Consider the following 22,686-nt stretch of genomic DNA (forward strand, 5'->3'; position numbering starts at 1 on the left):
TACCCAGAAACACCTGTATTCGGGTGGTATGTGTACACACATACTGAATAAGGTCCAGACAGAAACATAAAGGATCATTAGGCTCCTGTCATGGAGCTCATCTGAATTTAGATCTTCACCCTAAAACCAGTTGTTTGGGTAAAAGCCCCATGAAGACCACAGTTCTTACTCATATTTCATTGGTTTTGGGGATATTTTGGCCCATTAAAGTACAGACAGACATGCTGGATGATTAGACAACACAACAGTCTACCCTCCAGCTCTTCACTCAATACGAACATCTCTGCAGTAATCCTCAAGAGTGTCAGCTTCTTTTATGCACTTCACATTATATGGGACACCACCCATTTCCAGCTGCTGTGGCATTTACAGAAGGGCCCGAGGGCATGACGGCGTTTTATGCTAAGCTGGATTCAGCCCAGCTAGCAGGAAGTATGTAAAGAAAATTAAAAAACACTATATGTCTTGTTTTACTACGGTGGAACTTTGTTTTCAGTCTCCAGCAGAATTGCATCAGTGTTGTTTCATTTCGACAGGCCGTGTTCCTACAGTGATGTGCTTTAGTCGGACGATACACGTGTTAAAGTGTGTGAACAACAGAAACACTGTTTTCACTTCATCAGTGCAGCACAACCTTCACAGTGATCACACAGACGTTCATTCCCTTAAATGTAATCCACTGATTTCCCTAAATTTGGTAAATGAGTCAGACTGGAGGTGGCTGCCATATGACACACTGATGTTGTGTGCAGACCATTATAAGCTTAGTAAACAAACAACCAAACAACACCTTCCATTCATGTAATTAAAAAACAAACAAACTTTAGAGTAGAAACTGAGCTTAATAGCTCTTTAGCTAATGCATCACTAGCTTGAACATAAGCTAACACCGTGTTCCGCCGTGTGCTCATTACACTGAGCTACTACCCAGTTATTGATCGTCCTGAATGCTCTTCCTAAATATTGTAACTTTGCAGTTGTAATGGTGTATTTTTGTGTGTGAGTTATCTCCAAGCTCCAGCCACCCCCTGCGACCCTTAATTGGACTTAGCGGTTGAAGATGAGCGAATGAGTGCGTTATCTCCAAGCTGGCAACAGGACAGCGGTTTCAGGATGCGGCTAAAGTCAACATACCACTGTACGTCCAACAGAAACTATTGGTGAAGACATGCAAATAAAATGTGCTCCATAAATCCCTGGTGTGACCACGGCCTTCTGAGGGACAGGCTTTCAAACGGAGCTGTCAGTTGGACCAGGATGTGGTGGATTGTTTTCACAAAAGAGAAATTCATGAGAGTTTATTCAGCGTAAATGTCAATATGTGCGTGACGGTGTTCTGCTGGTCTTCAGCTCCTACACAGGTGTGCTCAGAACAAACAGTGTGTTGATCAGTGATGTTTGCAGTATGGTAACATGCAATGATAATGTGTGTTTATCTTGAGGTCTACAAAGGTAAATGTGTCCTTGAGTTTCTGTGCCGTGTGTGTGTGTGTGGGGTAGATTTCCATGCACTTCTTGCAGTCTGTGAACACAACAAACAGCACTCTGACTGTCTCGTGAAGGTCGTTGGTGTTTGATTCAGTGTGTGCAACAAATAAACACTGCTATTATTATGTTTGGAGAAAAAGGTTTTTGGGCAAAAAGTCTTCAGATGGCTTTTGTACAATAAACAGCCTGAAGAGTTTTATATTTTCAACAGTGGTGGGCACTGTTCAGCGAATCCAATAACGATAATTATTGAAGCTAATGTTTTTGCTAGTGGATTAGCTTTTCAGATAACTTTTAAAACCATCATCGGACCAATTATCTTCCGATAAATTTAGTTCCGATAACTTTCAGTCCAATAACATTTTTATTCTGGTAAAGTGAGCAAAGTTTAACGATCAAAAACATTTGTAAGCCCTAAAATCAAACATTTTAATCCCTGTCATGTGTAGATCAGTGGTGTTTGGCCACTGATGTCTATATATTACTGGATAGCTCATTGGCCAATATTTTTGAAGTAAACTGGCCTCCACAGTACCACTCCGATGTTCCGCTCCTGAACACTCTTTTCTATTGATCTTTAATGAGGCGCACGCAACTTTATTCTTTGTAATTTTGTTTAAAAAATATCTTCATGTGCAGCTATAACCTATGATTGAAATGGGAAGTAATGAACAATAATTTGAAGAGTTCTCTCCCTTATTCCAGCATATAGGCAAATATAATAATGATAACATGCTGATGATTCCACAAAATGTATATATAAACTTTGATTAAGGAATGATAATTTTTAGAATTGAGTATTCGCCCCTGTGAGATATGAGTAATTGAGAGTAGAAGGGAAGAAAGTGTCAAAGTAATAAAAGAAAGAAAGAAAATAAATCAAATAGCTAATCATGGCAGGCATAGATTAGGAGGGACCAATCTTACATTATCCGAAGAACAAAGATAAGTAAATGAGAGAATCAGCTCAGCTATTACTTGAAAGTGTTGACGTTCTACAACCCCAATTCTAATGAAGTTGGGACGTTGTGAAAAATGTAAATAAAAACAGAATACAATGATTTGCAAAAACAATTTGAAATGTGGACTCATCAGACCACAGCACACTTTTCTACTTTGCGTCTGTCCATTTCAAATGAGCTCGGGCCCACAGAAGGCGGCGGTGTATCTGGATGTTGTTAATGTTTGGCTTTCGCTTTGCATGGTAGAGTTTTAACTTGCACTTGTAGATGTAGCGACAAACTGTGTTAACTGACAATGGTTTTCTGAAGTGTTCCTGAGCCCACGCAGTAAGATCCTTTACTTGGCTGATCATGTAATTTTCTTGACGCTATTTTAAAAAAATCAAATACTTCTGATCTGGTGCTATTGTATCATTGAGGAAGCGGAACGTGGACTTTGCTGACTTGGTCTTCGGAGTGAGATTGCATCAGAATTTTGGCTCTCTGTTGGGACTGTTTACACAGAGACTGCTACCTGCTGCTTTGGACTTGAACTAACAGTCTTTTTCAAGACTTTTTTACTTTTTTACCTTTTTACTTTTTTTTACTTTTACTTTTTTACTGTGCTCCAACGCCTAAGGAAGACCTCTAACAGTCGAAACATCGCGACGGAGCACTTTTATCAGCTAACTTTCGTCAGCGTTGGCAAGCTAACTAGCTTGCTAACGCTTTCGTTTTTATTTTTTTTTATTTTTTATTTTTTTATTTATTTATTTTTTTTTAGCACTGTTGTCGTGCGTTATCTGTGCTGCTCCACAGTGTGTTTAGTCGATTTTTATTTTATTTTAGCACCGTTGTCGTGTGTTCGCTGTTGTCGTGCGTTGCCTGTGCTGCTTCATGGCCTGTTTGGTGCCTTGATTGGGGCACTCCTTCTGCTGAATCACCTCTAAATTATTTACACATTATTCACTTTGTGTGTTTTTAGGAATCCGCTAGGTTGCGTAGCTACTAGCTCTTAGCCGATTTAGCATGGCGGCTTCTCCTGTCTCTCCCGTACTTTTCTGCTCTGGGTGTGAAATGTTTAGTTATTCCTTGGCCTCCTTTAGCAGTAACGGTACTTGTAATAAGTGCAGCTTATTCGTAGCTTTGGAGGCCAGGCTGGGCGAATTGGAGACTCGGCTCCGCACCCGTGGAAAATTCTACAGCTAGCCAGGCCCCTGTAGTCGGTGCGGACCAAGGTAGCTTAGCCGCCGTTAGTTCCCCCCTGGCGGATCCCGGGCAGTCGGAAAGCAGGCTGACTGGGTGACTGTGAGGAGGAAGCGTAGCCCTAAACAGAAGCCCCGTGTACACCGTCAACCCGTTCACATCTCTAACATTTTTCCCCACTCGACGATACACTCGCCGAGGATCAAACTCTGGTATTGGCGACTCTGTTTTGAGAAATGTGAAGTTAGCGACACCAGCAACCATTGTCAATTGTCTTCCGGGGGCCAGAGCAGGCGACATCGAAGGACATTTGAAATTGCTGGCTAAGGCTAAGCGTAAATTTGGTAAGATTGTAATTCACGTCGGCAGTAATGACACTCGGTTACGCCAATCGGAGGTCACTAAAATTAACATTAAATCGGTGTGTAACTTTGCAAAAACAATGTCGGACTCTGTTGTTTCTCTGGGCCCCTCCCCAATCAGACCGGGAGTGACATGTTTAGCCGCATGTTCTCCTTGAATTGCTGGCTGTCTGAGTGGTGTCCAAAAAATGAGGTGGGCTTCATTGATAATTGGCAAAGCTTCTGGGGAAAACCTGGTCTGTTAGGAGAGACGGCATCCATCCCACTTTAGATGGAGCAGCTCTCATTTCTAGAAATCTGGCCAATTTTCTTGGATCCTCCAAACTGTGACTGTCCAGCGTTGGGACCAGGAGGCAGAGCTGTGGTCTTATACACCTCTCTGCAGCTTCTCCTCCCCCTGCCATCCCCTCATTACCCCATCCCTGTAGGGACGGTGGCCTGCTCCCAGACCACCAATAACCAGCAAAAATCTATTTAAGCATAAAAATTCAAAAAGAAAAAATAATATAGCACCTTCAATTGCACCACAGACTAAAACAGTTAAATGTGGTCTATTAAACATTAGGTCTCTCTCTTCTAAGTCCCTGTTGGATAATGATATAATAATTGAATCAACGCATTGATTTATTCTGCCTAACAGAAACCTGGGTACAGCAGGATGAATATGTTAGTTTAAATGAGTCAACACCCCCGATTCACACTAACTGTCAGAATGCTCGTGAGCACGGGCCGTGGCGGAGGATTAGCAGCAATCTTCCAATTCCAGCTTATTAATTAATCAAAACCTAGACAGAGCTTTATTCATTGAAAGCTGTCTCTTAGTCTTGTCCATCCAAATTGGAAGTCCCAAAAAACAGTTTATTTGTTATTATCTATCGTCCACCCTGGTCGTTTACTGTGAGTTTCTCTGTGAATTTTCAGACCTTTTGTCTGACTTAGCTGCTTAGCTCAGATAAGATAATTATAGTGGGCGATTTTAACATCCACACAGATGCTGGAATGACAGCCTCAACACTGGCATTTAATCTAGTATTGACTCTATCGGCTTTGCTCAAAAGGTAAATGAGTCCACCCCACCACTTTAATCATATCTTAGATCTTGTCTCTGACTTATGATATGGAAATAGAAGAACTTAACGGTATTCCTGAAAACTCCCTTCTGTCTGATCATTTTTTAAGAACATTTACATTTACCCTGATGGACTACCCTGCAGTGGGGAATAAGTTTCATTACACTAGAAGTCTTTCAGAAAGCACTGTAACTAGGTTTAAGGATATGATTCCTTCTTTATGTTCTCTAATGTCATATACCAACACAGAGCAGAGTAGCTACCTAAACTCTGTAAGGGAGTTAGAGTATCTCGTCAATAGTTTTACATCCTCTTTGAAGACAACTTTGGATGCTGTAGCTCCTCTGAAAAAGAGAGCTTTAAATCAGAAGTGTCTGACTCCGTGGTATAACTCACAAACTCGTAGCTTAAAGCAGATAACCCGTAAGTTGGAGAGGAAATGGCGTCTCACTAATTTAGAAGATCTTCACTTAGCCTGGAAAAAGAGTTTGTTGCTCTATAAAAAAGCCCTCCGTAAAGCTAGGACATCTTTCTACTCATCACTAATTGAAGAAAATAAGAATAACCCCAGGTTTCTTTTCAGCACTGTAGCCAAGCTGACAAAGAGTCAGAGCTCTATTGAGCTGAGTATTCCATTAACTTTAACTAGTAATGACTTCATGACTTTCTTTGCTAACAAAATTTTGACTATTAGAGAAAAAATTACTCATAAACATCCCAAAGATGTATCGTTATCTTTGGCTGCTTTCAGTGATGCCGGTATTTGGTTAGACTCTTTCTCTCCGATTGTTCTGTCTGAGTTATTTCATTAGTTACTTCATCCAAACCATCAACATGTTTATTAGACCCCATTCCTGCCAGGCTGCTCAAGGAAGTCCTACCATTATTTAATGCTTCAATCTTAAATATGATCAATCTATCTTTGTTAGTTGGTTATGTACCACAGGCCTTTAAGGTGGCAGTAATTAAACCATTACTTAAAAAGCCATCACTTGACCCAGCTATCTTAGCTAATTATAGGCCAATCTCCAACCTTCCTTTTCTCTCAAAGATTCTTGAGAGGGTAGTTATAAAACAGCTAACTGATCACCTGCAGAGGAATGGTCTATTTGAAGAGTTTCAGTCAGGTTTTAGAATTCATCATAGTACAGAAACAGCATTAGTGAAGGTTACAAATGATCTTCTTATGGCTTCGGACAGTGGACTTATCTCTGTGCTTGTTCTGTTGGACCTCAGTGCTGCTTTTGATACTGTTGACCATAAAATTTTATACAGAGATTAGAGCATGTCATAGGTATTAAAGGCACTGCGCTGCGGTGGTTTGAATCATATTTGTCTAATAGATTACAGTTTGTTCATGTAAATGGGGAATCTTCTTCACAGACTAAAGTTAATTATGGAGTTCCACAAGGTTCTGTGCTAGGACCAATTTTATTCACTTTATACATGCTTCCCTTAGGCAGTATTATTAGACGGTATTGCTTAAATTTTCATTGTTACGCAGATGATACCCAGCTTTATCTATCCATGAAGCCAGAGGATGCACACCAATTAGCTAAACTGCAGGATTGTCTTACAGACATAAAGACATGGATGACCTCTAATTTCCTGCTTTTAAACTCAGATAAAACTGAAGTTATTGTACTTGGCCCCACAAATCTTAGAAGCATGGTGTCTAACCAGATCGTTACTCTGGATGGCATTTCCCTGATCTCTAGTAATACTGTGAGAAATCTTGGAGTCATTTTTGATCAGGATATGTCATTCAAAGCGCATATTAAACAAATATGTCTATTGCCTTTTTGCATTTACGCAATATCTCTAAAATCAGAAAGGTCTTGTCTCAGAGTGATGCTGAAAAACTAATTCATGCATTTATTTCCTCTAGGCTGGACTATTGTAATTCATTATTATCAGGTTGTCCTAAAAGTTCCCTAAAAAGCCTTCAGTTGGTTCAGAATGCTGCAGCTAGAGTACTGACGGGGACTAGCAGGAGAGAGCATATCTCACCCGTGTTGGCCTCTCTTCATTGGCTTCCTGTTAATTCTAGAATAGAATTTAAAAATCTTCTTCTTACTTATAAGGTTTTGAATAATCAGGTCCCATCTTATCTTAGGGACCTCGTAGTACCATATTACCCCATTAGAGCGCTTCGCTCTCAGACTGCGGGCTTATTTGTAGTTCCTAGGGTTTGTAAGAATAGAATGGGAGGCAGAGCCTTCAGCTTTCAGGCTCCTCTCCTGTGGAACCAGCTCCCAATTCAGAACAGGGAGACAGATACCCTCTCTACTTTTAAGATTAGGCTTAAAACTTTCCTTTTCGCTAAGGCTTATAGTTAGGGCTGGATCGGGTGACCCTGGACCATCCCTTGGTTATGCTGCTTTAGACGTAGATTGTGGGGGGGTTCCCATGATGCACTGTTTCTTTCTCTTTTTGCTCCGTATGCATCACTCTGCATTTAATCATTAGTGATCGATCTCTGCCCCCCTTCACGGCATGTCTTTTTCCTGGTTTTTTCCCTCAGCCCCAACCAGTCTCAGCAGAAGACTGCCCCTCCCTGAGCCTGGTTCTGCTGGAGGTTTCTTCCTGTTAAAAGGGAGTTTTTCCTTCCCACTGTGGCCAAGTGCTTGCTCATAGGGGGTCGTTTTGACCGTTGGGGTTTTTCATAATTATTGTATGGCCTTGCCTTACAATATGGAGCGCCTTGGGGCAACTGTTTGTTGTGATTTGGCGCTATATAAGAAAAAAGTTGATTGATTGATTGATTGTCTCCACAATGATGTCGGTTTTTAATGCAGTGCCACCTGAGGGCATTCAATGTTGGCTTTCGGCCATGTAGAACATGTAGGAAGTTCTCCACATTCTCTGAATTTTCTGATTATATTATGGACTGTGTTGTGTGGGCCGCCAGAAGAGGAGGTACTGCTGGCCCACCACCAGAGGGCGCCCTGCCTGAAGTGCGGGCTTCAGGCACGAGAGGGCGCTGCCGCCTCCAGGAACTACCGAGGTGACAGCTGTCACCCATCAACCATGACAGCTGTCACTGATCATCTGCATCACATCTGGAATAAAAGCAGGAAGACACCTCCACCACATCGCCGAGATATCATCTTCATCGAGAGGTAATATCCTCAGCCTTTGTGGTAATCTACTAATCAATCTATTGTGAGTGTTTGCAGGAGTACCGGTCCTTAGTTTGTGGAGGCTGTGTGAGTGCAGGACGGCACTCTTTTCCTCTGAGGGATCACTGCTTACACGTATTGAGTGAGAGGTGGAGGTGGAATTCCCACCATAATTGTTACTGGGTGTACACACACCCACACTTGACTGTTTTTGTTTTCCGCCAGCAGTACCAGATCCGACACGCCGAGACGGTGGCCACCTGGGGACTTCGGGACTTGGCGGCTCCAGTATCCCTCGGGTTCGGTGGCGGTGGAAATCGTGTGGTTCCGGTTCGTCTCCAGACGGGCGTCTCCTATCGTCAAGCCTGCCCACACGACACCTTTATTGATTGACTTGTATACATTCTGTAATCTGCTGTGTTTGGTTGTGGCATTCACAACAGTAAAGTGTTCTAATTTAACTCCTTCTATTGTCCGTTCATTTACGCCCCCTGTTGTGGGTCCGTGTCACTACACTTTCCCAACAGACTGTAGATGATGGAATCCCTAAATTCCTTAGGGCCCTGTCCCACTGGGGAGAGGATTAATTGTGCATGAATTGAGTATACAAATTGCGGGCGTTCATTGTCGTCCGCAACAAAAACAAATGTCCCAGTATGAATTACGGATATATTAATAATATATAGCGAATATATGATGAACAATCACGGTTATATAACGCATGTAGTGAGGAAACTGATCCGACACATTGAGATGATCACGGCAGTATTATGGGTGTATTATGAATGCATTGCACACGTGTTGTGCGTGCACGGCATCTGCATTGCGATCAGAAAATAAGCGCACTCTGGCCATCGGCATCACTATTCACACCAACAATACAGTCTGTGGAGCAAGTGCTGGACTTGGACAAGTTGATCACAGAGTGTTGTAATGCGAGGGTTAACTGTTCATGAGTTTGGGGAGCGGGAGGGGGGAAGCCGCTCGGGGTGTGAGACGGTGTTTTTTTTTTTTGATTGAGTTGTGGCTAACAGCAACTCTTCCTTTTGTTGGTGTTAAATAAAAGTCCTGGATTGCAGCAGCTATTATGTCTTTATGGATGTACACAGCCGGACCGGCACTGACTGGCAGGTATGTCGCTTTCTGCCACATATAGTACTTGGGTTTACGTGACGTGTTTGTTATGCATTCACAGATTGTCCGCAAATCAGCTGCAAAGCAGATGTAATAAAAACGCTTTATTCGTGGCCAATCTGTATGCATTCGCTACAACATATTTTAGTTTGTGATGTGGACATGATAGGCACGATATATATCTGTTTTACACACTGTCCCAGTCTGCTGTCAAGCTGCAAATCACCGTCAGTTGCGGATATCAGCGGTTAACGGCAGAAATACAGCACACAGAGTGAGTATGTATTGTGTATGAATTGAGTATATATGGAGTATGTAAGGCGGATGTTATCCGCATGTAGATTTTTGAGCAGCTCAAAAATCCTGGCTGCGGACATGCGTGCCTCTGCGGATGATCATGGCCGTGTTCGGATGACGACTGACTCATACAGGCATGTTACACGGATATTGCGGATATTTGGCGAATATGGGCCAATTTTGTGTGCAATCCATACGCAAATCCTCCTAAACGCCAGTGGGACAGGGTCCTTACAATTGAACGTTGAGAAACATTGTTCTTAAACTGTTGGACATTTTTTTTGCATGCAGTTCTTCACAAAGTGGTGATCCTCACCCCATCTTTGCTTGTCAATGCCTGAGCCTTTTGGGGATGCTCCTTTTATACCCAATCATGACACACACCTGTTTCCAATTAGGTGTTCTTTGAGCATTCAACTTTTCCAGTCTTTTGTTGCCCCGTCCCAACTTTTTTGAAACATGTTGCAGGCATCCACTTAAAACTGATACATATTTGCACAAAAACAACAAACAACAATATCTTGTGGAGCGTCTTTTTTTTTGGATCACATTCAGGGCCGCTGCTAAGGTTTTGGAGGCTCTAAGCATAACTGGTCAGGGAGGCCCCCCCACCCCCATACAAGAGAACCCTCCCACACACACACACACAAAAGTTCTACTCAAACTGTTACTATTTATTAAAGTGTTTAAGTTTAGCGTTTAAAGCTACATCAAATCAGCAAAGCCAATGCAACCTAGCTTAAGCAGCACCACTGAACATTAAGTAATCAAAACAATTTAAACCTTTGACACGTACTTACCAGCAAGGGATGCACGGGCATCATCTTTTTGTTTCTTTTTCCTCTGTTTTTCAGCTCCAGACTCCTGCTGTCACTTCATTGTTTAATTGTGACATAGTGGCAACTTGTCGTCTCATGTCAGAATCGAATGTGGGCTAGCAGTGCTACTTCAGTTAGTCACAGGGTTGCTAGATTGGGTATTTTCCCATCCAATTGGTTTGTTTAGGGTAAAAATATGGCACTGGACAAGTTTTTTTTTGTATAGAATTGCCACACACATTTAAAAATCAGTTCAAATTGCGCAGGATTTAGTGCCTCCATGCATTTTTGAGCATTTATTGGACTGGAAATCGTCACATCTGGCAACCCTGGTTAGGCGATACAGCGAACAGAGAAAGACGCAAACAGGGCTGTAACAGTTCAGGGAATCGGGGCAGGGGTGGATGGGGGCTTTATATTAGACAAAAAAACTGTTAATTTGCCCCAATTAAGTAATGGGGTAGGGGCCTACACAATGTTTAAAGACAAAAATGATGGGCCTATTCATAAATAATTCATATTGATTTTGAAATGTAATAATCAGTGTTGCCACAATTACTTTGATAAAGTAATCCAATTACTGATTACTGATTACTCCTTGAAAAAGTAACTTAATTACTTTACTGATTACTCAATTGTAAAAGTAACTAAGTTAGATTACTAGTTACTTTTTAAGTTACTTTCCCCAGCTGCCGACAACAACCCTCTGCCACCTCAACATGACAATGATACCTATTTTGCCAAAACTCACTTTATAGTCACCCTTTCTTGACTTCAATGAAAATAAATACTTGTTTTATAAAAAGTAAAATCATCTTTCTTGACCTCATATTTAACTGTTGACAGCACCGTAACAGTAAAACTTGCAATTTCTAACCTATATTGTTTATAAATGTAACTATTAAATTCTAACATTTTTCTAACATTTAAATTCTCTATAAACATTTTACTTGTCAAAATTATTATTATTTTAAGTAGTATTAGTAGTTGTAGTAAAAAAAAAAAAAAAAAAAAACGGCTTCAAAACTGGACCTTTACTCTAGGGTTGTTGTGGGGGGTGGGGGGCACATCCCTGCCCCACGCCCCCATTCCAACTGGATTCACCCCTGCTTTGCCGTTTGAGCACAAAGAATGGATAACATTTATTTATGCAGAAAACATGACCAGATTTACAGGTAAGAAAGTTTTTTCACATCATGTGGTCCTCAGAAAGAGAGTTCAGGTGTATTTGAGTGGAAAATAGTGTTAGTTGTTGACACGTCGTGGAGGATCAGCTGTTTTTAACGAGACGATACGGAGCGGCTCAGCTCAGAATTCTAAATAAAGGAGAAAAATAAAGCATAAAAATGTCTTTGTAAAGCTCAGTGCAGGTGTGCTGTTTTCACCGCGCTTTATGAGGTGAGGACGAGTCGGAGCTGATGAAAAGCTCACAACTCGCTTAAAGTGGGCAGTTCAGTCGAGCCCCGACCCCCTGCCCACGGACCAAGTTTAATGCTGCTATCGACCCACAATGCAAAAATAATAGTAACGCACAGTGACTTGGAGAAGTAACTTTAATCTGATTACTCATTTGGAAATTAACGCATTAGATTACTCGTTACTAAAAAAAAGTGGTTAGATTAGAGTAACCGGCGTCACTGGTAATAATGTAATAATTTCAACGCATTTTTCAGTAAATTGGAGGCCCTGCAAACTAATGCAACATGGTTGGTGCCCCACGCAGGCTGCGTAGTCTGCTTATGCCGAACGGCGGCGCTGATCGCGTTTAAAAAATGTGACATCATCTTGAATGGATGCTGTGAATTGAAAATCCACACTTTAAAGGGACCATGCTTAAACGTGCACCAACGTCACGTTATCATGGCGCTACATGGATCATATGTAGCTTGATGTGGATCATATGTGGCGACACGAGCCACTTGAGGCTGGATGGGGCTCAAATGAAAGGCTGGTCGTGGCTCATTGGAGGCTGATACCTGGCACATGCGAGGTACAGAGAGGCACATAGAGGCGCCTTAGTAGCGAATACGTGACGGCTTAAAACGGGGATCATTCTTCAAACAGTTGCTGATACACCCATGCGTGGCTCATTTTTCATGGCTTATGATTCTGTGGGACAGAGGCTTAAGGGACACAGGATGTCTTTGGCAAAAAATACACCCTATTCTTATTTTGATGAAATGCCCATCTTTATGCTTGCATGCTACTCTTCCATTATTGTAGAAAAAAGAAAGAAAGAAAGCTGCAACACGCCCTGAGGCCCATCAGGTAGGGGTTCTTTTCCCTGGATGCCGTAGTGTGAAGCATATGAGAGTCTACGACTGTACTTGCATGGGACACCAGTGCATTCAAGGTTCCTTCCCAGGCCAAGGTCAGCACCCACTTCAGGTGGGTGGACACTGGACAGACAATACAGATCGACTGTTTTGTTCAACAACACAGACAGGAACTTCAGCAGGAATTGAACCATCTCTTGTGTGGTGGTGCCACTCATTTACTGCTAATCTACCTGGTCTGCAACTTCTAAAAGTGAAGAAATGCTCTTTACCTAAAAGAGAATGTGAGTGCAGTTGAACTTTTACTATCACTTGGCATTTGTGGTTTCAGGATCTCAGGTCATACTCACAGTAGCAGGTTGAACACAATCTGCTTTCTGAGCCCTTATTGAGCTTGTAAGGTTTGTTTTAAAGAAGTTGACCCACCAGTCACGTAGATGTGGACACGTTGAGTGATTTCTGCCTCCCCAGAGTGCCATTGTGACTGCAGCAGCACTGCTGTTGAAATGTTGCTGAAACTCCTACACTAATTTCCCAAATTCACTCCTCAGTGAACAACAGTTCAAAGGGCGACACCCATACGACCAAAGAAAAGGAAGCTAATTAACTTGCAATTTACATATTGACAAGAGCCACTGGAGGGAAGCTCTATATGATCTCTGCACGATACTGTGCATCTAGAAAGGATTCACAGCGCTTCACTTTTTACACATTTTGTTGTTTTACAGCCTTATTCCACAATGGAGTAAACTCATTTTTTCCCCTCAAAATTCTACTCACAACACCCCATAATAACAACATGATTTTTTTTTAATTTTTGCAAATTTATTAAAAATAAAAAACTAAGAAATCACATGTACATAAGTAGATCTTTCCAGAGATGTTCAATCAGATTCAGGTCTGGACTCTGGCTGGGCCACTCAAGGACATTCACAGAGTTGTCCTGAAGCCACTCCTTTGATATCTTGGCTGTGTGTTTAGGGTCATTGTCCTGCTGAAAGATGAACCATTGCTCCATTCTGAGGTTAAGAGCGCTCTGGAGCAGGTTCTCATCCAGGATGTCTCTGTACATTGCTGCATTCATCTTTTCCTCAATCCTGACTAGTCTCCCAGTTCCTGCTGCTGAAAAACAACCCCACAGCATGATGCTGCCACCACCATGCTTCACTGGAGGGATGGTCTCTGGTTTCCTCCAAACATAACACCTGGCATTCACACCAAAGAGTTCAATCTTTGTCTCATCAGACCAGAGAATTTTGTTTCTCATGGTCTGAGAGTCCTTCAGGTGCCGTTTGTCATACTCCAGGTGGGCTGCCATGTCCCTTTTCCTAAGGACTGGCTTCTGTCTGGCCACTCTACCAAACAGGCCTGATTGGTGTATTGCTGCAAGAGATGGTTCTCCTTCTGGAAGGTTCTTCTCTCTCCACAGAAGAATGCTGGAGCTCTGACAGAGTGACCATCAGGTTCTTGATCACCTCCCTGACCTTTGCATGAGTCACATGATGGAAACCTCATCAACACCTGCTAGGTGTCCAGACCAGCTGAGTTGGACAGTTGTGTTCTCCTCTAGTTAATGTCTAGAAAATATTGAGGGCTGTGTTGTACATGTGAAAGAGGCTATAGAGTGCAGAGCAACACGACCCCTCCACCCCCTCGCCCAGGGGCAGTTTGAAAGGAAAAATATCCTGTGAGTTAGGGGAAACCTCCATCAGCTTCATTGTTTAGTCACTGTCTCCTCTCGTTTGGAGAAGATTAGTGAATAGCTGCAGGTTGGAAGCAGCTGTAAATACAATGAGTGAGCAAGGCGAGAGGTTTATCGAAGTGCGATAAGAGAGACAACAATCCCGAAACCTCTAACACCGCTGAAGGATCATTAGCATAGTGGGCTAGAACAAAACCAAGTCATAAAAGAGTATATTTAGATAAAAAAAAAGATTGTCAAATGCAGACTGATTTAGACCCAAAGAGCTTTCTGCTGGTTACATCCTAATTAATTCTGGAGGGCAGAGGTTGTGCCAGCACAGCTGATTACTGGCAAGATACCTTGAAATGACAGACTGCCATCAGGCAGTCTGGAGAAAGTTGATCCAAGAGCATTTTTACACTGCTGCATTTTTTGTCACTTTGACCTCTGATGGAAGAGAAAGTTGTACTCATCCGCCTCGTCCCCCCTGACGCTCCCTGCCATATGGGGTGTGGGAAAGTAAAGAGGTTTCATAAGGTGTTCAGATGTCAGCTGGGAGATTTAACCCACTGGGTGAAGTCTGAGACTGAATTCAGGCAACAGGTGATTGGTAAAAAAAAGTCTCTTTCATGTTGGTGGGAAAGTTGACACTGGCTGAGACGAGGATTTACAGGATAGCTAAGCGGCAGATATCAAGTCTACACTGGGTGGTGTATTTTATTCCACATGGATTTAGCTGGAGCTGGAGCTGAGACCCTGGAACCTTTACTTTTGCTTACTATGAGTTTTGTTTTTATTCTCTTTGCAAATCCAGGGTGAAATGCACAAGTTGATCACTGCAAGAAGTGAAAACTGCACAAGATGAACAATGCAACAGGTGATCACTACACAATGTGAACAGTGCATGAGGTTTTCATCGTGCATGGTGAGCACTGCACAAGGTGAACATTGAATGATCACTGCATGATGTGATAACTGCACAAGATGATCACAGAGCAAGGCGATTGCTGCATGAGATGAACAGTGCATGAGATGATCAGTGTGGAAGGTGATCAGTGCAGAAGGTGATCAGTACAGAAGGTGATCAGTACAGAAGATGATCATCAGTTCATGCGGTAAACAGGGCACAAGGTGAACAGGGCACAAGGTGATCAGTGTGGAAGGTGATCAGTGCAGAATGTAATCAGTGAAGAAAGTGATCAGTGCAGAATGTGATCAGTGCAGAAGATGATCAGTGCACAAGGTGATCAGTGCGAAGGTGATTACTGCAGAAAATGATCAATGAATGAGGTGAACAGTGTAGAAGGTGAACAGGACACAAGGTGATCAGTGCAGAAAGTGAACAGGGCACAAGGTGATCAGTGCAGAAGGTGATCAGTGCAGAAAGTGAACAGGGCACAAGGTGATAAGTGCAGAAGGTGATCAGTGCAGAAGGTAAACAGGGCACAAGGTGATCAGTGCAGAAGGTGAACAGGGAACAAGATGATCAGTGCAGAAAGTGAACAGGGCACAAGGTGATCAGTGCAGAAGGTGAACAGGGAACAAGGTGATCAGTGCAGAAAGTGAACAGGGCACAAGGTGATCAGTGCAGAAGGTGAACAGGGAACAAGGTGATCAGTGCAGAAAGTGAACAGGGCACAAGGTGATCAGTGCAGAAGGTGAACAGGACACAAGGTGATCAGTGCAGAAGGTGAACAGGGCACAAGGTGATCAGTGCAGAAAGTGAACAGGACACAAGGTGATCAGTGCAGAAGGTGAACAGGGCACAAGGTGATCAGTGCAGAAAGTGAACAGGGCACAAGGTGATCAGTGCAGAAGGTGAACAGGGCACAAGGTGATCAGTGCAGAAAGTGAACAGGACACAAGGTGATCAGTGTAGAAAGTGAACAGGACACAAGGTGATCAGTGCAGAAGGTGAACAGGGCACAAGGTGATCAGTGCAGAAAGTGAACAGGACACAAGGTGATCAGTGCAGAAGGTGAACAGGGCACAAGGTGATCAGTGCAGAAAGTGAACAGGACACAAGGTGATCAGTGCAGAAAGTGAACAGGACACAAGGTGATCAGTGCAGAAGGTGAACAGGGCACAAGGTGATCAGTGCAGAAAGTGAACAGGACACAAGGTGATCAGTGCAGAAGGTGAACAGGGCATGAAGTGAATAGCTGCTTGGGTAATTTAACCTTGTGTGGATAGAGTTTTTGAAAGCTTCCTAATTGCTTAAAGCAGCTATTGATGTTTTTCAGCACCATTTCACTTAGTGTATTAAAATGGTGAACATGTACACAAAAGCATGAAGAGGTGAGCTGTTGCGTAAAAGAAAATGAAACGTTTGTTTGGATTCAGATGCTTGTTTTGAAGGAGTGACCCGTTACCCCGAGATGAATGCAAGGACCGTTTAAGCAAACAGAAAGTGACACGCACTCCACTAAGCACCAATCAACCAGCGGACCCGCTACAGAGGCAGTTTATACAAGCGTTTTTTTATTTTATTTTGAAATACAAACTGATCGTAGATAAACACACTTACACTAAGTTTAATGCTACAAATCTGTTTTTCTATTCAAATGGCTTTCCACCATTAAAAAGAAAAAAAAAGTTTCTAAACTCTGAAAGAGTTACAGATGTTTGTGGCTATGATTAAAGATACTGTATTGTGAAACATTTTATTGCTGGTGGATCATGTGGGAGTGGAACAGAGAGGGATTTCCTTCAAAGCAGGACATGAAAATTCAGCTACAGTTTCAGAGAAGGCACATAGAAGACTTGTGTTTAGAGTTTTACTGAAGGCCAAAATAAGGCCATCAGGTATTGCGAAGACTTTCTGTCCGTCCGTCCATCCGCATGCCCGTCTGTCTGTGCTCTGCATAACTCTACTCCTGTTACTGAAAGGGTCTTCAAATTCATATGGAACATTCTTGGGACACAGACCTTGGATAAGTTCAAAGATGGCTACCCTTGACCTATTCTAAGGGTCAAAAGGTCACATTCTTCTACACACTGATTACATGCTCATATGGCCAAGGGTATTTTTGCATTGTGTTATATTTTAGGGCCCTGTCCCACTGGCATTTAGGAGGATTTGCACATGAAATGAGGAGACAAAAGCTGAGCATCCACAACAAAGGTTGGCGTAAATGACAAATGTCCCGGGGTGGATCAGCGAATACATGAGGAAGAAAAGTGGATATAATAGGGAACAGAAGCGAAGGTGACCGCGGAGGCGCCCCCATGAGGGGCACAGCGGCCGTGATGCACTCGCTTCATCCGTGCCCACTCTGTCTACATGCTCGACATACCATTTGCGACCGTGATGTGGCCGTGCTGGGCACGCGTCATATCTGTTTTGCACGCTGTCCAGATCCGCCGCCAAGCCGCGCCAACCCATTGGTTGCGGATATCAGAGGGATGACAGGGGATATGCGGCGCGTTGGTTGTGTATGTCCTGCGTATGTCTTCAGTATGTGTTCAGGCAGTGATGCTGATCTCATCTGCAGCAGGATTTTTGAGCCGCTCAAAAATCCTAGCTGCGAACATGCGTGCTTCTGCGGATGATCACGGACGTGTTCAGATGGCGGCCGACTCATACAGGAATGTTACACGGTTATTGCGGTTGTTTGGCGGATATGGGCCACTTTTGTGCACATTCCATCCGCAAATCCTCCTAAATGCCAGTGGGACAGGGCCCTTAGTTTTCAACTGACAAAGTCCTTCTCTGTTCCGGGCCACCCTGAAGCTGTGACTGGTGAGGCATCAGACAAAAGCTGTGCGACAGAGTCTCCAACCACAGCCACTGAAGCCTACAACTGCTTCAGAGATTTCATGAGTGTCTTGGTGCCACCCTCCCACCCAAACACAGCACTCACACACTACTTGGACTGTGGGTGAATAATGTGCAGTCCAGAGTGCTGAGTGTGAGTACACCCTAACCCTTTCACTCAGCCGTTTTCTAGCTTAATGAATACATCTGTGGAGACATGGCAGGCTTTCTTTGCTCAGAGCACCATTCCCCTGGAAGAGGAAACCTCTGGGAAGTTTGTCTGTGGAAGTATCCTGTCTGTTATTCAAGAGGCTGAGATGAAAACACATTTATGTTGTCTGCCAGGCTGAGCATTAACTCATCCCGTTTACTGGAAGGAATTTAAGAGGCGACAGCTGGGGCCTGACAGGGCCCGACCCCATCCTAAATCATTAGCAATGATAGACTCGTTTTTACAGGCCTCACACTTGCTCTCCCCTCTCTGTTTATTTTTGTTGAGCTCACTAACTCTCTGTAATGACACAAACCAAAGGTTTAAACCCGGAATGAGCCCAAATCAGCTGATCCAAGGTCAGCCATGACATTACAGTCAGTAAACATCACTGTACAGGTATAATTCAAATAACGTGTGAACTAGCTTTTAGGAGGATTTATGTATGGATTGTGCACAAAATTGGCTCATATTCGCTTAACATCTGCAATATGCGTGAAACATGCTTGTATGAGTCGGCCGACAGCCGCACACATCCGCAATTACCCGCAGAGGCACTTTTTTCCATTTCCAGGATTTTTGAGCTGCACAAAATTTTGGCTGCAGATGACATCCGCCATGCATACTCCATACATACATATACATACTCAATCTATGCGCTGTATATTCGCCGTCACCTGCTGATATCTGCAACTGACAGGAATTTGCAGCTTGGAAGCGGACTGGGACAGTGTGTAAACGGATATTTGCGTGCCCATCATGTCCACATCACGGACTAAAATAAGCGGTAGCGACTGCATACAGATTGGCCACAAATAAAGCATTTTTATTACTTCTGCTTTGCATCTGATTTGCGGCGGATGCAAATCAGATGCCCTGTGTTCACAGCTGGATGCCGTTCTTTGTTCTGTCGGCTGCCACGCGCTCTGCGCTGGACGTGGTGTATATAAAATAATTATTTCGTGGCAGATTAATAATTTTATTCTGCAAATTGGCCGTTGAAAATCAATCAATCAATCAGTCAATCAATTTTTTTTTTATATAGCGCCAAATCACAACAAACAGTTGCCCCAAGGCGCTTTATATTGTAAGGCAAGGCCATACAATAATTATGTAAAACCCCAACGGTCAAAACGACCCCCTGTGAGCAAGCACTTGGCTACAGTGGGAAGGAAAAACTCCCTTTTAACAGGAAGAAACCTCCAGCAGAACCAGGCTCAGGGAGGGGCAGTCTTCTGCTGGGACTGGTTGGGGCTGAGGGAGAGAACCAGGAAAAAGACATGCTGTGGAGGGAAGCAGAGATCGATCACTAATGATTAAATGCAGAGTGGTGCATACAGAGCAAAAGAGAAAGAAACAGTGCATCATGGGAACCCCCCAGCAGTCTACGTCTATAGCAGCATAACTAAGGGATGGTTCAGGGTCACCTGATCCAGCCCTAACTATAAGCTTTAGCAAAAAGGAAAGTTTTAAGCCTAATCTTAAAAGTAGAGAGGGTGTCTGTCTCCCTGATCTGAATTGGGAGCTGGTTCCACAGGAGAGGAGCCTGAAAGCTGAAGGCTCTGCCTCCCATTCTACTCTTACAAACCCTAGGAACTACAAGTAAGCCTGCAGTCTGAGAGCGAAGCGCTCTATTGGGGTGATATGGTACTATGAGGTCCCTAAGATAAGATGGGACCTGATTATTCAAAACCTTATAAGTAAGAAGAAGAATTTTAAATTCTATTCTAGAATTAACAGGAAGCCAATGAAGAGAGGCCAATATGGGTGAGATATGCTCTCTCCTTCTAGTCCCCGTCAGTACGCTAGCTGCAGCATTTTGAATTAACTGAAGGCTTTTTAGGGAACTTTTAGGACAACCTGATAATAATGAATTACAATAGTCCAGCCTAGAGGAAATAAATGCATGAATTAGTTTTTCAGCATCACTCTGAGACAAGACCTTTCTAATTTTAGAGATATTGCGTAAATGCAAAAAGCAGTCCTACATATTTGTTTAATATGCGCTTTGAATGACATATCCTGATCAAAAATGACTCCAAGATTTCTCACAGTATTACTAGAGGTCGGGGTAATGCCATCCAGAGTAAGGATCTGGTTAGACACCATGTTTCTAAGATTTGTGGGGCCAAGTACAATAACTTCAGTTTTATCTGAGTTTAAAAGCAGGAAATTAGAGGTCATCCATGTCTTTATGTCTGTAAGACAATCCTGCAGTTTAGCTAATTGGTGTGTGTCCTCTGGCTTCATGGATAGATAAAGCTGGGTATCATCTGCGTAACAATGAAAATTTAAGCAATACCGTCTAATAATACTGCCTAAGGGAAGCATGTATAAAGTGAATAAAATTGGTCCTAGCACAGAACCTTGTGGAACTCCATAATTAACTTTAGTCTGTGAAGAAGATTCCCCATTTACATGAACAAATTGTAATCTATTAGACAAATATGATTCAAACCACCGCAGCGCAGTGCCTTTAATACCTATGGCATGCTCTAATCTCTGTAATAAAATTTTATGGTCAACAGTATCAAAAGCAGCACTGAGGTCTAACAGAACAAGCATAGAGATGAGTCCACTGTCCGAGGCCATAAGAAGATCATTTGTAACCTTCACTAATGCTGTTTCTGTACTATGATGAATTCTAAAACCTGACTGAAACTCTTCAAATAGACCATTCCTCTGCAGATGATCAGTTAGCTGTTTTACAACTACCCTTTCAAGAATTTTTGAGAGAAAAGGAAGGTTGGAGATTGGCCTATAATTACCTAAGATAGCTGGGTCAAGTGATGGCTTTTTAAGTAATGGTTTAATTACTGCCACCTTAAAAGCCTGTGGTACATAGCCAACTAACAAAGATAGATTGATCATATTAAGATCGAAGCATTAAATAATGGTAGGGCTTCCTTGAGCAGCCTGGTAGGAATGGGGTCTAATAGACATGTTGATGGTTTGGATGAAGTAACTAATGAAAATAACTCAGACAGAACAATCGGAGAGAAAGAGTCTAACCAAATACCGGCATCACTGAAAGCAGCCAAAGATAACGATACGTCTTTGGGATGGTTATGAGTAATTTTTTCTCTAATAGTTAAAATTTTGTTAGCAAAGAAAGTCATGAAGTCATTACTAGTTAAAGTTAATGGAATACTCAGCTCAATAGAGCTCTGACTCTTTGTCAGCCTGGCTACAGTGCTGAAAAGAAACCTGGGGTTGTTCTTATTTTCTTCAATTAATGATGAGTAGAAAGATGTCCTAGCTTTACGGAGGGCTTTTTTATAGAGCAACAGACTCTTTTTCCAGGCTAAGTGAAGATCTTCTAAATTAGTGAGACGCCATTTCCTCTCCAACTTACGGGTTATCTGCTTTAAGCTACGACTTTGTGAGTTATACCACGGAGTCAGGCACTTCTGATTTAAAGCTCTCTTTTTCAGAGGAGCTACAGCATCCAAAGTTGTCTTCAATAAGGATGTAAAACTATTGACGAGATACTCTATCTCACTTACAGAGTTTAGGTAGCTACTCTGCACTGTGTTGGTATATGGCATTAGAGAACATAAAGAAGGAATCATATCCTTAAACCTAGTTACAGTGCTTTCTGAAAGACTTCTAGTGTAATGAAACTTATTCCCCACTGCTGGGTAGTCCATCAGAGTAAATGTAAATGTTATTAAGAAATAATCAGACAGAAGGGAGTTTTCAGGGAATACTGTTAAGTCTTCTATTTCCATACCATAAGTCAGAACAAGATCTAAGATATGATTAAAGTGGTGGGTGGACTCATTTACATTTTGAGCAAAGCCAACAGAGTCTAATAATAGATTAAATGCAGTGTTGAGGCTGTCATTCTCAGCATCTGTGTGGATGTTAAAATTGCCCACTATAATTATCTTATCTGAGCTAAGCACTAAGTCAGACAAAAGGTCTGAAAATTCACAGAGAAACTCACAGTAACGACCAGGTGGACGATAGATAATAACAAATAAAACTGGTTTTTGGGACTTCCAATTTGGATGGACAAGACTAAGAGTCAAGCTTTCAAATTAATTAAAGCTCTGTCTGGGTTTTTGATTAATTAATAAGCTGGAATGGAAGATTGCTGCTAATCCTCCGCCTCGGCCCGTGCTACGACCATTCTGACAGTTAGTGTGACTCGGGGGTGTTGACTCATTTAAACTAACATATTCATCCTGCTGTAACCAGGTTTCTGTTAGGCAGAATAAATCAATATGTTGATCAATTATTATATCATTTACCAACAGGGACTTAGAAGAGAGAGACCTAATGTTTAATAGACCACATTTAACTGTTTTAGTCTGT

The 22,686-nt window shown here is 42.5% G+C and overlaps 1 protein-coding gene across 1 annotated transcript in view; it reads right to left on the reverse strand.

The window, feature by feature from the left end:
- met (MET proto-oncogene, receptor tyrosine kinase) overlaps positions 1 to 22,686 on the reverse strand; it is a 258,333-nt gene that overhangs the window by 71,012 nt on the left and 164,635 nt on the right. The window lies entirely within an intron of this gene.

The sequence above is a fragment of the Thalassophryne amazonica genome, chromosome 8 (assembly GCF_902500255.1).
Source record: "Thalassophryne amazonica chromosome 8, fThaAma1.1, whole genome shotgun sequence".
Taxonomy (NCBI): Eukaryota; Metazoa; Chordata; class Actinopteri; order Batrachoidiformes; family Batrachoididae; genus Thalassophryne; species Thalassophryne amazonica.